General features: G+C 38.7%; 1 protein-coding gene across 13 annotated transcripts in view; it reads right to left on the minus strand.

The window, feature by feature from the left end:
* Nucleotides 1-14821, minus strand: part of MSR1 (macrophage scavenger receptor 1) — a 681840-nt gene that overhangs the window by 198607 nt on the left and 468412 nt on the right. For 10 of the 13 annotated variants that reach the window (XM_081521514.1, XM_081521505.1, XM_081521507.1 and 7 more), the window contains one exon: nucleotides 7608-7706. The exons of the other annotated variants lie outside the window; for them this stretch is intronic. The gene's annotated coding sequence lies outside the window, so the exon portion shown is untranslated. The remainder of the gene's footprint in view (nucleotides 1-7607; nucleotides 7707-14821) is intronic. 13 annotated transcript variants of the gene reach the window in all.

Here is a 14821-nt window from a genome sequence, read left to right on the forward strand (position 1 = left end):
AGCCAGCAGAAGCATGGTTGAAAGCACATCTCAAGATTGTGATATGATTCTCTTCCCTGTGGTGCACACCGTGATGTGCTGCCCAGATGTCCCACTGGAGGAGGACGTGTGGTCCCAGTTGCTGGGTGGACTGCGTGGGTATCGTTCAGGAACGTCTCAGCGGGAGAAGGTGGTCTCCTCAAGATGGTGTCCTTTCTCCCAAGGCTCATATCTCACGGCTGATCTCTTAGAGATGACCTTGGCCTGGCCAGATCAACCCATCTGGAGACAACGCTGAAGGGCCTTTCTACCTCCAGAACGTTCCTCTACCCAGTCCTGACTTCTCTACCGTTTTTGCAAGTGCTAATCCCAAGATGGCCCCTTAATAAACGCACTGCATGGTAAATGCCATCATAGTGTCTGCAACCTAAACTGTGACACAATCTTTTATTAAAAAACTTGGAAGACATTTATTAAAATATAAAACGTCTCATTTATTTCTCAATAAAAGCTGTATGCTAAATTAACTGCAATATAAAGTTCAAGCTATTATTTTGAAATGCCCAATTTGGAAATGCATTACGTAGAGACCCAGAACCAGTGCTTAGACAATGACACCTAAACACCTGTGTTTGTCCCCACATTCTGTGCTATGTTTCACAGGCAAAGAAAGGCTAAAAATAATCTTCCACAAGCAGCTAGACATTTGATAACATTTGACAACTCAAAGAAGCCAGTCTCATCCCCTAAAACTTCCACCATCATCCAGAAATAGAGCTGGAATAACACAGTAGACACCCAACATGAAAGGGAAACATTTCTTTCACAAAGAAAGCATTTGAAAAACAATATAATGTGGAAAACAGTAATTTATGTTGAGCAAAATTCTTAGGAAAAAAGTAATTTATTTGCCTACCTTAGACAAAGACCTACATAAAACAACTACTATAATTCTAACAAATCAGTATCATGTGAATTTATTTTGCCTCAAACCTTATTTGTGGAACAAAACTAAATATAATAAATCTTTTAGCTATGATCAGAGGGAATTCCAACATCTGATAAAAAGCAGAAATGCTGTATCAACGGAACTTGATAAAGCATTGTGTCACAAAAAGGTAAAACAAATAGCTTTCTAAGAAAAAATCTGGAAAATTCCCAAATTAAAACAAAAATATTCGTAACCTGTTATATGTTGAATTGTATCTCTCTTTAAAATAACAATAGGTTTAAGCCTTAACTCCCAACTCCTCAAAATGTGACTTTATTTGGCAACGAGATCTTTACAGAGATAATGAAATTTTAAAAAGGTCATTAGAGTGGATTCTACTCCTCTATGACTGGTGTACTTAGTAAAAGGCCATCTGGATACAGAAAACGTCATGCGCGGAGGGAAGACTGTGGAGAGATGGAAGCAGCTGCGGTGTGAAGACTGGAGCTATGCTGCCCGAAGCCCAGGAACACTGCTGCTGCAGTTGCAGAAGGCACAGAGAGGAGCTGCCCTCCCCCAGCTTCAGAGGGAACACGGCCTTGCCAACACCTGGATCAGAGACTCCCAGCCCTCAGAGTGTGACACAACTTTCTGATGTTCTAAGCCACTCTGTGCTTCCTTGTTTGGACAATCAAGGAGACTAACAATAACCTAGCATTTAAATTACCGATATGGATATTTTCTCATCTTCTAACCCTTGTATTAAGCTATACGACTTGATATATACATATATGCATATTATATTAAGAAGAGGTGGTAAGAATACACAGAAGAACTACACAAAAGAAATCTTAATGAACCAGAAAACCATGATAGTGTGATCACTCACGTACAGCCAGATATCCTGCACTGTGAAGTCAAGTGGGCCTTAGGAAGCATCACTACAAACAAAGCTAGTGGAGGTGATGGAATTCCAGTTGAGCTATTTCAAATCCTAAAAGATGATGCCGTAAAAGTGTTGCACTTAATATGATAGCAAATTTGGAAAACTCAGTAGTGGCCACGGAACTAGAAAAGGTCAATTTTCACTCCAATCCAAAGAAAGGCGATGCCAAAGAATGTTCAGATTACCACACATTTGCACTCATCTCACACACTAGCAAAGTAATGCTCAAAATTCCACAAGCTAGACTTAAACAGTATGTGAACCAACTTCCAGATGTTCAAGCTGGATTTAGAAAAGGGAGAGGACCCAGAGATCAAATTGCCAACATCCACTGGATCATAGAAAAAGCAAAAGAATTCCAGAAAAACATCTAATTCTGCTTCACTGACTATGCTAAAGCCATGGACTGTGTGGATCACAACAAAGTGTGGAAAATTCTTCAAGAGATGGGAATACCAGACCACCTTACCTGTCTCATGAGAAATCTATATGCAGGTCAAGAAGCAAAAATTAGAACCAGACATGGAACAATAGGAATCAGCGAACTAAGATGGACTGGAATGGGTGAATTTAACTCGGATGACCATTATATCTACTACTGTGGGCAAGAATCCCTTAGAAGAAATGGAGTAGCCATCATGGTCAACAAAAGAATCCAAAATGCAGTACTTGGATGCAATCTCAAAAACGACAGAATGATCTCTGTTCGTTTCCAAGGCAAACCATTCAATATCATGGTAATCCAAGTCTATGCCCCGACCAGTAACGCAGAAGAAGCTGAAGTTGAACGGTTCTATGAAGACCTACAAGACCTTCTAGAACTAACACCCAAAAAAGATATCCTTTTCATTATAGGGGACTGGAATGCAAAAGTAGGAAGTCAAGAAACACCTGGCGTAACAGGCAAGTTTGGCCTTGGAGTACAGAATGAAGCAGGGCAAAGGCTAATAGAGTTTTGCCAAGAGAATGCACTGGTAATAGCAAACACTCTATTCCAACAACACAAGAGAAGACTCTACACGTGGACATCACCAGATGGTCAACACCGAAATCAGACTGATTATATCCTTTGCAGCCAAAGATGGAGAAGCTCTATACAGTCAGCAAAAACAAGACCAGGAGCAGACTGTGGCTCAGATTATGAACTGCTTATTGCCAAATGCAGACTTAAATTGAAGAAAGTAGGGAAAACCACTAGACCATTCAGGTATGACCTAGATCAAATCCCTTATGAGTATACAGTGGAAGTGACAAATAGATTTAAGGGACTAGACCTGAGAGACAGAGTGCCTGATGAACTATGGACAGAGGTTCGTGACATTGTACAGGAGACAGGGATCAAGAAAATCCCCATGGAAAAGAAATGCAAAAAAGCAAAATGGCTGTCTGAGGAGGCCTTACAGATAGCAGGGAAGAGAAGAGAAGTGAAAAGCAAAGGAGAAAAGGAAAGATATTCCCATCTGAATGCAGAGTTCCAAAGAATAGCAAGGAGAGATAAGAAAGCCTTCCTCAGCAATCAGTGCAAACAAATAGAGGAAAACAACAGATTGGGAAAGACTAGAGACCTCTTCAAGAAAATTAGAGATACCAAAGGAACATTTCATGCAAAGATAGGCTCGATAAAGGACAGAAATGGTATGGACCTAACAGAAGCAGAAGATATTAAGAAGAGGTGGCAAGAATACACAGAAGAACTGTACAAAAAAGATCTTCACGACCCAGATAATCACGATGGTGTGATCACTCACCTAGAGCCAGACATCCTGGAATGTGAAGTCAAGTGGGCCTTAGAAAGCATCACTACGAACAAAGCTAGTGGAAGTGATGGAATTCCAGTTGAGCTATTTCAAATCCTCAAAGGTGATGCTGTGAAAGTGCTGCACTCGATATGCCAGCAAATTTGGAAAACTCAGCAGTGCCCACAGGACTGGAAAAGGTCAGTTTTCTTTCCAATCCCAAAGAAAGGCAATGCCAAAGAATGCTCAAACTACCGGACAATTGCACTCATCTCACATGCTAGTAAAGGAATGCTCAAAATTCTCCAAGCCAGGCTTCAGCAATACGTGAACCGTGAACTTCCAGATGTTCAAGCTGGTTTTAGAAAAGGCAGAGGAACCAGAGATCAAATTGCCAATATCCGCTGGATCATCGAAAAAGCAAGAGAGTTCCAGAAAAACATCTATTTCTGCTTTATTGACTATGCCAAAGCCTTTGACTGTGTGGATCACAATAAACTGTGGAAAATTCTGAAAGAGATGGGAATACCAGACCATCTGACCTGTCTCTTGAGAAACCTGTATGCAGGTCAGGAAGCAACAGTTAGAACTGGACATGGAACCACAGACTGGTTCCAAATAGGAAAAGTAGTACGTCAAGGCTGTATATTGTCACCCTGCTTATTTAACTTATATGCAGAGTACATCATGAGAAATGCTGGGCTGGAAGAAACACAAGCTGGAATCAAGATTGCTGGGAGAAATATCAATAACCTCAGATATGCGGATGACACCACCCTTATGGCAGAAAGTGAAGAAGAGCTAAAGAGCCTCTTGATGAAGGTGAAGGAGGAGAGTGAAAAAGTTGGCTTAAAGCTCAACGTTCAGAAAACTAAGATCATGGCATCTGGTCCCATCACTCCATGGGAAATAGATGGGGAAACAGTGGAAACAGTGTCAGACTTTACTTTTTTGGGCTCCAGAATCACTGCTGATGGTGATTGCAGCCAGGAAATTAAAAGACGCTTACTCCTTGGAAGGAAGGTTATGGCTAACCTAGATAGCATGTTTAAAAGCAGAGACATTACTTTGCCAACAAAAGTCCGTCTAGTCAAGGCTATGGTTTTTCCAGTGGTCATGTATGGATGTGAGAGTTGGACGGTGAAGAAAGCTGAGCGCCGCAGAATTGATGCTTTTGAACTGTGGTGTTGGAGAAGACTCTTGAGAGTCCCTTGGAGTGCAAGGAGTTCCAATCAATCCATCCTAAAAGAGATCAATCCTGGGTGTTCATTGGAAGGTCTGATGTTGAAGCTGAAGCTCCAATACTTTGGCCACCTCATGCGAAGGGCTGACTCATTGGAAAAGACCCTAGTGCTGGGTAGGATTGGGGTCGGGAGGAGAAGGGGATGACAGAGGATGAGATGGTTGGATGGCATCACCGACTCGATGAACATGGGTTTGGGTAGACTCCGGGAGTTGGTGATGGACAGAGAGGCCTGGCGTTCTGCAATTCATGGGGTCGCAGAGAGTCGGACACGACTGAGCGACTGAACTGAACTGAATTGGGAGAGGGTACGTCAAGGCTGTATATTTTCACCCTGCTTATTTAACTTATATACGCAGTACATCACGCGAAATGCCGGGCTGGATGAATCACAAGCTGGAATCAAGATTGCCAGGAGAAATATCTGTAACCTCAGATATGCAGGTGACACCACCGTTATAGCAGAAAGCAAAGAGGAACTAAAGAGCCTGTTGATGAATGTGAAAGAGGAGAGTGAAAAAGCTGGCTTAAAAGTCAACATTCAAAAAATGAAGATCATGGTATCTGGTCCCATCACTTCATGGCAAATAGATGGGGAAACAATGGAAATAGTGACAGATTTTCTTTTCTTGGGCTCCAAAATCACTGCAGATGGTGACTACATCCATGCAAGTAAAAGACACTTGCTCCTTCGAAGAAAAGCTATGACAAACCTAGACAGTGTATTAAAAAGCAAAGACATTACTTTGCCAACAAAGATATATTCGAAGCTACGGTTTTCCCAGTAGTCATGTATGCATGTGAGAGTTGGACTATAAAGAAGGCTGAGTGCCAAAGAATTGATGTTTTTGAACTGTGGTGTTGGAGAAGACTCTTGAGAGTCCCTTGGTCTGCAAGGAGAGCCAACCAATCCATCCTAAAGGATATCAGTCCTGAATATTCATTGGAAGGACTGATGCTGAAGCTGAAACTCCAATACTTTAGCCTCCTGATATGAAACGTTGACTCATTAGAAAAGACCCTGATGCTGGGAAAGATTGAAGGCAGGAGGAGAAGAGGATGACAGAGGATGAGATGGTTGGATGGCATCACTGACTCAGTGGACATGAGTTTGAGCAAGCTCCAGGAGACAGTGAAGTACAGGGAAGCCTGGCGTGCTGCAGTCCATGGAGTTGCAGAGTCAGACATGACTGTGTGGCTGAACAACAACAATACATGCTATAGATAATGGATACGTACATTATATATGTTATATACACATTATATTTTGTATACACATTATATATGTGTATTATATATAATGTATGTATACATTATATACATCCTATACATATAAGAGAACAGATATTATACACAGAACTGAACTTTGTGTTCAGTTATATGATTAGATACGCTATATACTATATATGGAATAGATGCATAATTTAAACAAACACATACACGAAAATCTATTTTGTATATTTTGTTACAAAGCTGGTTTCAAAAGCCACAGTTTTATTTCATCACTATTTTATAATATCCTACATGCTTATTCTTATAATAAGCATAATTTTAGGCTGAATATTCAACTTGTTGACCCTGTCAACTGTAGCCCGCCAGGCTCCTCTGTCCACGAAATTCTTCAGGCAAGAATACTGGAGTGGAGTGAGTAGCCATTCCCACTCCAGGGGATGTTCCAGACCCAAGGATTGAACCTGGGTCTCCTGCTTTGCAGGCAGATTCTTTACCATCTGGGCTACTAGGTCAGCAACTGCAAATTTCGACCTGAGTTTAAGGATCTGAATTCCAGCAGGGCAATGGAGTATTTGTTCTAATTCTGAACAATGACTTCTTTCCTGTTACTATATATAATTGGGTGATGAAGTTATAGCATAATGTTAATAAAATGCAACTCTTTCACTCAAACTCTGTTCTTCTTTTTAGTTAATGTCATAACTTCCTAAGGGAGTATGTTAACAGACCTGATGATCAGATTAAAAGATATTGAGGGAAGAAATTATAGTGATTGAATTTTAATGAATCAAGTTCAGGGAAGTTGCTCACCATTTGTAATAATTGAGTAAATGGCTGAAGACACTTCTCAGGTTTTGATTAGACCCTCAGTACAGTGTTGGGATGTCACACAGTGTCAGTTATTTCAAGTTTTCATATATCCTACAACGGATATCCCATCCTGCCTTTACCATCACCTCATAATCGAAAAGAACATGAGGACTCTCAAAGGTTGTAAGTTCAAGCTAGGAAACAAGAGGCATAGAAGTTATCAGCAGAGAGAGACTGAGCTATGTGTGAATATATCTCCTGTAAGAAACGTCTCTGGCTGGAAATGCTGAAAGTGCATTAGGGACTGGTTATACCTCTACACAAAAGGCTACCACTTGTCATTCAGAGTAACCACAATCATTATAAACAATCAAAACACTGTCCTGCACAGATAGTAGTCCCAGAAAAGTCAGGGAAACAGACCTAGTTCATCCGATTTTGACCTCTGTAGTTTGCTCTGTCTAATCATTCACATTTTGGATGTGACACTAGAACCCAGACATAACTAATGCTTTAAAGATCTCAGGGCATGTACCCAAGTAACCAGGCGTCAGGAAAATACAGTCCTTCATTCAAGGATGATGGGTGTCTTCCCATAAATACAACATGTCAGCACATACAATTCATTTTCTTTTTCTTTTAATTAGTACTATATTATTTTGCAATTAATATAACTTAAAATATTTTAAATTTCCTGTGTTAAACTGCTTTAGAGTCCGGCATACTCACCAGAGCTTGCTCAGGGAGCTCACTGCTGGCCATTGCTGGAAATCTTCCCAATGGCTCCATTACAATTGTGAGGAAAGTGATTTCACAGTACTCTTATACCTGTAAGTTAATTATATTAATTAATTTATGCTTGCAACCTTGACATTTTACTGGTAGCTTGAGTGAACTGCAAGGGCAATATGTTATTTAGTGTGGGTTATGGGAGAAGAATATGCTGAAGACAAATTTAATCTTTTAACAATTTGCTTAGGAAAGCAAACTGTTAGTGACCTCCGAGGAGGGAGAGTGATGAAGAAAGAGAGGAGGGGAGGGAGAGGGAGCAAGAAAGGAAGGTGGTAGGGAGAGATGGCTATTAGAATTAGCACATTGAAAGTAAAGAGGAAAAAGTGATGTTTAAATTGGGAAATTCTCAACAGAGTCAGGACAAGGAGCAAGTTCTGTAAGCAAAGCTAACTATCTGGACATTCATTGTGTTTCCACATCCATTTTGATGCTTGCAAACCCCTTGAAATTATTAAGGGTGTTCAATGCTCTTTGTTGAGTGATGTTTGGCTATTTCCATTCTGATTGTAAACTGCATGTTATTAGAAATCCTGTACTTATCAGTTCATGAAATAACTTCTGTATCAAATAATGCTGTCAGCTATAGAAAAGCTTAAAATAAAGCAATTTTTTAATGTTCTCTATTAGACTACACCTAGAATAGAATAGTCAAAGAAATGTTCTAACAGGTAATGACCTTTAAAATGAGTCTTCAATGAACTGACATTTTCTAGATGGACAGAACAGGTAAACAGAGGAAGTAACAGTGAGAAGTTATCTAGATTGCTGTTAAATGCATACACTATGTCATAGACAAGGATTTCAACTTGAGGTTTTCTGAGTACTGCATATATTATCAACCCAGGTAATCTTTATTGCCCTTAATTTCATCATATAAATAAGGGATGTTAAAGACCAACCTCATTAGGTTGTTGGAAGATATGAAACAATGCAGGCAGTCATAGGGCATGCAGTGTCTGATATGTGTAAGTACTCAATAAGTGTAGTCATCATTATTTTTATCATCATTCCACATCGAAGTGCCATTTAAAGACAGTATTCAATTACTGTGGATTTCCTTTATGTTTCAAGTGAAACAGGAACAATAAGAATAGTAGACAATAAAAGCTCTTGAGTGATATAATAAAATCTGGCACATTATGAAATTATTACTTTAATTTTAGATAATCATTACATATATTTAACAATCTTATATAACATCAATCAGTAATATCACATAACGACTTCAGCCATTTTCAGTTCTAGTTTACAAAAAGCTAATCCGATATTAATCCCTGAAAATTGTCAGGACACTTAAATTTAATTTCTTCAATTCAGAGATTTTTCTTATTTTTCTTTTTCTCCTCCTTGTTATTTCAACCTAGACTTGTGTACTGATTGTGTTTGAAGCATCACAACTAAAATCTACATCTCCAAGTCAAAGCTATGGTTATGTACAGAAGTATAATAGTAATGTACAAACCAGCTTTTCCAATTTTCTCCTGTTAAATATAGTAATGATCCAGATCACTGGATCTGTTTATTCAGATCCAGATCAAGTTTATTCCTGACTTGACAGGTTTGGACTTTTCACCTTACTGAGTTGGCATTATTTGTGCTACATCAACAGAGGGGATAGAAGCAGAGCATGATGGATCAGACTTAATTCTTTCTCTATCTGGCTTCTATGATGACTCAATTACTCTCAACAAACAGCTCTCGGAGACTGAGTATACCAAGTATAAAATTTCCTTAGATTCACAAAGAACAAAGCAACTTATATTAGCATTTTCTTTTCTGTTCAGATCACTATCCAGAACTGATTTTTTTTTTTTTTCAGTAATAGTACTCAAGATCTCTCAACATTACTGCACAGATAAGAAAATTTTCGTGGGATTTCCTTGAGGCCAACACAGATACTTTTGACTCTATCTTGTGCAGAGGGAATGAGCCTTCAAATGATGTTCTGGTATCTACCCAATTGTAACTGAGATGATTCAAGTAGATTGTAAGTTCTTTAATACAGTCATTATTTCACTATGTATTTATATTCTAATCTAATCTATATGAAGATATGATATCATCTTAAAAACACCTATTGAATTGAAAAGTAATATATCATTGGTAGTTTCATTTAGAAAAAAAGGCAATGAGAATATTCAAGGAAACAGTGTGCTAAGTCAGACTAGCAGGAAAAAGATTTTAGACAGTATCACACTTTACTATTGATTTCAAGGATACAAATATCCATGAGGCAGAAATAAAGCAAGAAATAATGGATCACCTGTACAGCTCCTAAGGTGCTTCTCTGCTGTATCAGGATATAGCTTGGCTAAATCTGATTTAGCAGATGAGTTCTCGAAGGGCTGTAGGTGTCATCACTTACACAAAACAAGTCATTTCATTTTGATCATGAAATATTATATTTATTTCTGTGGACGTTTTAATAAATCACCACAAACCTAAGGCCTTAAAGCAGCACAAACTTATTATCTTACAGTTGTGCAGACTAGAAATCCAAGGTGGGTATCACTGGGATAAAACCCAGGAAATTGAAGCAGAGGAACATTAATTAGCCCACCTAAATGTGCATAGATTGTACGTGCTAAAAGGAGGCATTCAATCCATAAGTGATGTCAAAGCCCATACCCCTAAGGGTATTAGCTCCTTAACAGGACTAGAATTACTACATAATCATCTTCTATTGGGGTTCCACAAACTCTGGGGAGAAACTAAACCACAGGCTTTGAACACGTACCCACATAAGCCCCAGGAATCTCCAAAACCATTCATACCCTTCCCCTTTCTTTTTCCTCACTTAAGGAAAGAAGAACGTGATGACGTACACAGGGTAGGACTGAAGAGGCACAAAACTAAGGAAAACCCAAAACGTAAACTGCATTTTCCAGTATATAAGATGGTACAAACTTAATTTATACTACAAATGAGTCAATCATTTACATCTTATGACAATGATGTGTGACATAAATTTATCCACTCAAATCACAGTGGGCAGTTAACCTCTGGGTAAGCTATGTGCCAATGTTATCCTTGTAAACTGTGTCTTCTTGGAAGTATAAGTGAGGTATCTAAGAACAGCTGAACTTAAGCTTTACCTTTCTAAATTAAGCCAGTTAACTGTCAGGTAATAATTTGGGGTATTTTGTGAATGTTTCTGAAAAACGAAGTTTGTTCCATGTTGTATATTATATCTCTAGTTTTTGAAATTTAGCAAGTTAGATATTTTAATATAAAAGATCACCATTCCTGATATTTTTAAACATAGGTTGCAAAAATTAGTATTTATTATCTGTTACCATGGTATAAAACTTTAAATGAATAAATCATTAGATACTGAAATTTGAATTAATACATATCAAATGAACTATGAAATGCAAAGCTCTGTGTCTTTGGTTATAAAACTGAAATATGTATATAAATTGTGTATATACCAAGAAAATAATGTCACTACTACATATTTTTCTAATTAAAAATCTAGCAATTGCCTTTTTATTTATCTTCATTGAGATTCCTGGGCTGGAAAGTGCAATAAAACTAAATTAGATCAATATACCTTAGCAAGATCTAGTTAGTAATAGGCTTAGAAGGAAATCGTGCTTTTGTTATTGACTTATAATAAATCTTAAGTTTTTAGTTAAAGCAAATTCATATTTTAACAATAGTGAGGAAGACAGTTGTGCTATTTCTTTAAAACAATTCAACCAAATAAAAGTATGCTTACTATAAAACTCTCCAATTCTGTTTTGATGAAAATATGACATACCTAAAAAAAGGTAATCCAATATATCAAGGTTATGTGTACAAAGGTCTTAACTGATACAAAATATTTCTGATTCTGAAAGCAAATCATATTTTTGATAGCATTTGAAAACATAAAAATTATAAATAAGATTTTAAAAATCATTTTTGAAAAAGATTTCATATAGCCACAACATTTTGCACTATGCAATTAAAAGTTGACATTATACATCTATTTTAATGGCTTGATCCTCAGTTAAAAATGCCTTAAAAGACCCAGCATTGATGATAATGACAAATCAAGTGAGATCACTGAAAATGTACCAAGTACTTCTAAAATATTTCATAAACACAACATAAAAGAATAACAAAAACAGACAGCAAATTACCTTAAAAATTAGAAATAACTTAAGGTAAGAATTATACAGTGAAGATTACTTGCACAGCTAGACAGCTGTTTGAAAATCCAGGCAGTTAAGGAGCTAAACAAATATTTAATGCATTATCAGATAAAAAGTTATTTCTAGAATGTATGGGAAAGTGAATATGTTGCCAAATAATTTACAAGTTGAATGCAATCTTCTTAATTTCAGAGTAAAAGCAATTCTTGATTATATAATTTGCCAAAATTAGCATCAGAATTATGTTGAGGCCAGGTGTCAGTAAACAAGGGTGAGTGACTTCATATTTAGTGACTCCAGATTCTTTTCACTCTCTACCTTGACCTTTTCTCAGTTCCTTGGTGACAAAGTTCACCAGCATAATTTGGTGTGGCCATAGGACAGTTTATAGCCAGTGTCCACTCAAACCAATCAGTGCTCATGACAAACCGCATATTAAATATTTTGACTATCACTACTTGCAGTGTTTCTGGGGCCTTCTCTGATACCTATTTACAAGAGCTCTTCATAGAAAATATCATTCTGATGTCTACATGAAACAAAAGGTCAATCTGTTATCTCTCCCATGATGTTCCCATTTTAATACTGACTATACCTAGTTTTGGATACAGATGGTGACTGCAGCCATGAAATTAAAACATGCTTGCTCCTTGGAAGTAAAGTTATGACCAACCTAGACAGCATATTAAAAAGCAGAGACATTACTTTGCCAACAAAGGTCCGTCTAGTCAAAGCTATGGTTTTTCCAGCAGTCATGTATGGATGTGAGAGTTGGACTATAAAGAAAGCTGAGTGCTGAAGAACTAATGCTTTTGAACTGTGGTATTGGAGAAGACTCTTGAGAGTCCCTTGGACTGCAAGGAGATCCAACCCGTCCATCCTAATATTCAGATATTCATTGGAAGGAATGATGCTGAATCTGAAACTCCGATACTTTGGCCACTTGATGCAAAGAACTGACTCATTGGAAAAGACCCTGATGCTGGGAAAGACTGAAGGCAGGAGGAGAAGGGGACGACAGAGGATGAGATGGTTGGATGGCATCACCAACTCAATGGACATGAATTTGAGTCAACTCCAGGAGTTGGTGATGGACACGGAGGCCTGGTGTGCTGCAGTCCCCGGGGTCACAAAGAGTCGGACACAACTGAGCGAACTGATGCCTAGTTTAAGCCAAAGGGAGCCTCAATCTCTCCACTCCTTATTTCCAAAAAGAGACTCCCACCTGACTCTGGCTGGCTCTTGGCTTATCTCCATGGTCTCTGTTCACTCCACCCTGGAGAGAAAGCACTGACTCCTCTAACTGGTGTGTTTAGGACAAGGAATCACATGTGCTCCCTCAACTTTTCCTCTTTGCCATTTTAAGGAACTAGTCTGTCTGGTTCACTAGTCTCAGCCTCCACACTAAGAAATTTCCCCAGGTTACAGGGTGGGCTCAAAAGTATTTGTAAAATGAACAACAACAAATAAACTGTGTACATTTCACATCATGGGTCAAATATTAGCATGTTTCTATGGTCAAAGACCTAAACCTACATCCTACACAGAGTTTGTCATTATTCTAGCACTTAATTGTATGTCCATCTCTCTACGCTTTTGATCTAACTCTAATAGGCACAGAATTCAGACAGGTATAATGACTAGTATTTGTTGGGTGTCCTGAAGCCCATGAAGCAGGAGTGAGAAGAAAATATAATGAGACAGAGTTAGGTCGATATACTAGAAAACTTCCTGTTTTTTAATGAAGGCTATTCAGAGACAGAATTGCATTGTCTTTAGTGTGCCTAATCTCAATGAGAAAATCTGGCAGAAACCAGATTCTTGAGAGGATATTGTAGAAATAATCCCAGTCCCAGAGATAGAATTGGTCTCGATGTAAAAGTCAGCGTCTAGTCAAGAAAGCAGGAACCACTCCAGGTATTTCAAGCAGAGAGAGATTTAATGGAAGGTTTGCTAACAAAAATATCATAAGGGTTGTTGCTGTTCAGTCGCTCAGTCATGTCGGACTCTTTACGACCCCATGGGCTGCAGCACTCCAGGCTTCCCTGTCCTTCACCATCTCCCAGAGCTTGCTCAAACTCATGTCCATCGAGTCAGTGACGCCATTCAATCATCTCGTCTTCTGTCCCCTTCTCCTCCTGCCTTCAATCTTTCCCAGCATCAGGGTCTTTTCTAATGAGTCGGTTCTTCATATCAGGTAGCCAATGTATTGCAGCTTCAGCTTCAGCATCAGTCTTCCCAATGAATATTGAGGATCGATTTCCTTTAGGATTGACTGGTTTGATCTCCTTGCATTTCAAGGGACTCTCAAGAGTCTTCTGCAACACCACAGTTCAAAAGCATCAGTTCTTTGGCGCTAAATGTTCTTTATGGCCCAACTCTCACATCCATACATGACTACTGGAAAAAGCATAGCTTTGACTATACAGACCTTTGTCAGCAAAGTAATGCCTCTGCTTTTTAATATGCTGTCTAGGTTTCTCATAGCTTTTATTCCAAGGAGCAAACGTCTTTTAATTCATGGCTGTAGTCACCATCTGCAGTGATTTGGAAGCCCAACAAAATAAAATCTGCCACTGTTTCCATTGTTTCCCCATCTACTTGTCATGAACTGATGGGACCAGATGCCAGGATCTTAATTTTGTGAATATTGAGTTTTAAGCCAGCTTTTTCACTCTCCTCTTTCACTTTCATCAAGAGGCTCTTTAGTTCCTCTTTGCTTTCTGCCATAAGGGTGGTATCATCTGCATATCTGAGGTTGTTGATATTTCTCTGGGCAATCCTGATTCTGGCTTGGGCTTCATCCAGCCTGGCATTTCGTATGATGTGCTCTGCTGTCATAAGGGTAAAAGAAGCAAAACTAAAAAGGGGACAATACTGGAGGAGTGTGAGAAGGGGATGTCAGAGCTTTATTTCTAACCCTGGGCTGAACTCAGGATCCAGCCCTTCAGCTGACATAGAGATGTCAAGGCTGTCGCTTCTTTGACTATAGCAAAGGAACTGAGGGACTAC

The sequence above is a fragment of the Giraffa tippelskirchi genome, chromosome 8 (assembly GCF_054371585.1).
Source record: "Giraffa tippelskirchi isolate mGirTip1 chromosome 8, T2T-mGirTip1v1.2.pri, whole genome shotgun sequence".
NCBI classification, from domain to species: Eukaryota; Metazoa; Chordata; class Mammalia; order Artiodactyla; family Giraffidae; genus Giraffa; species Giraffa tippelskirchi.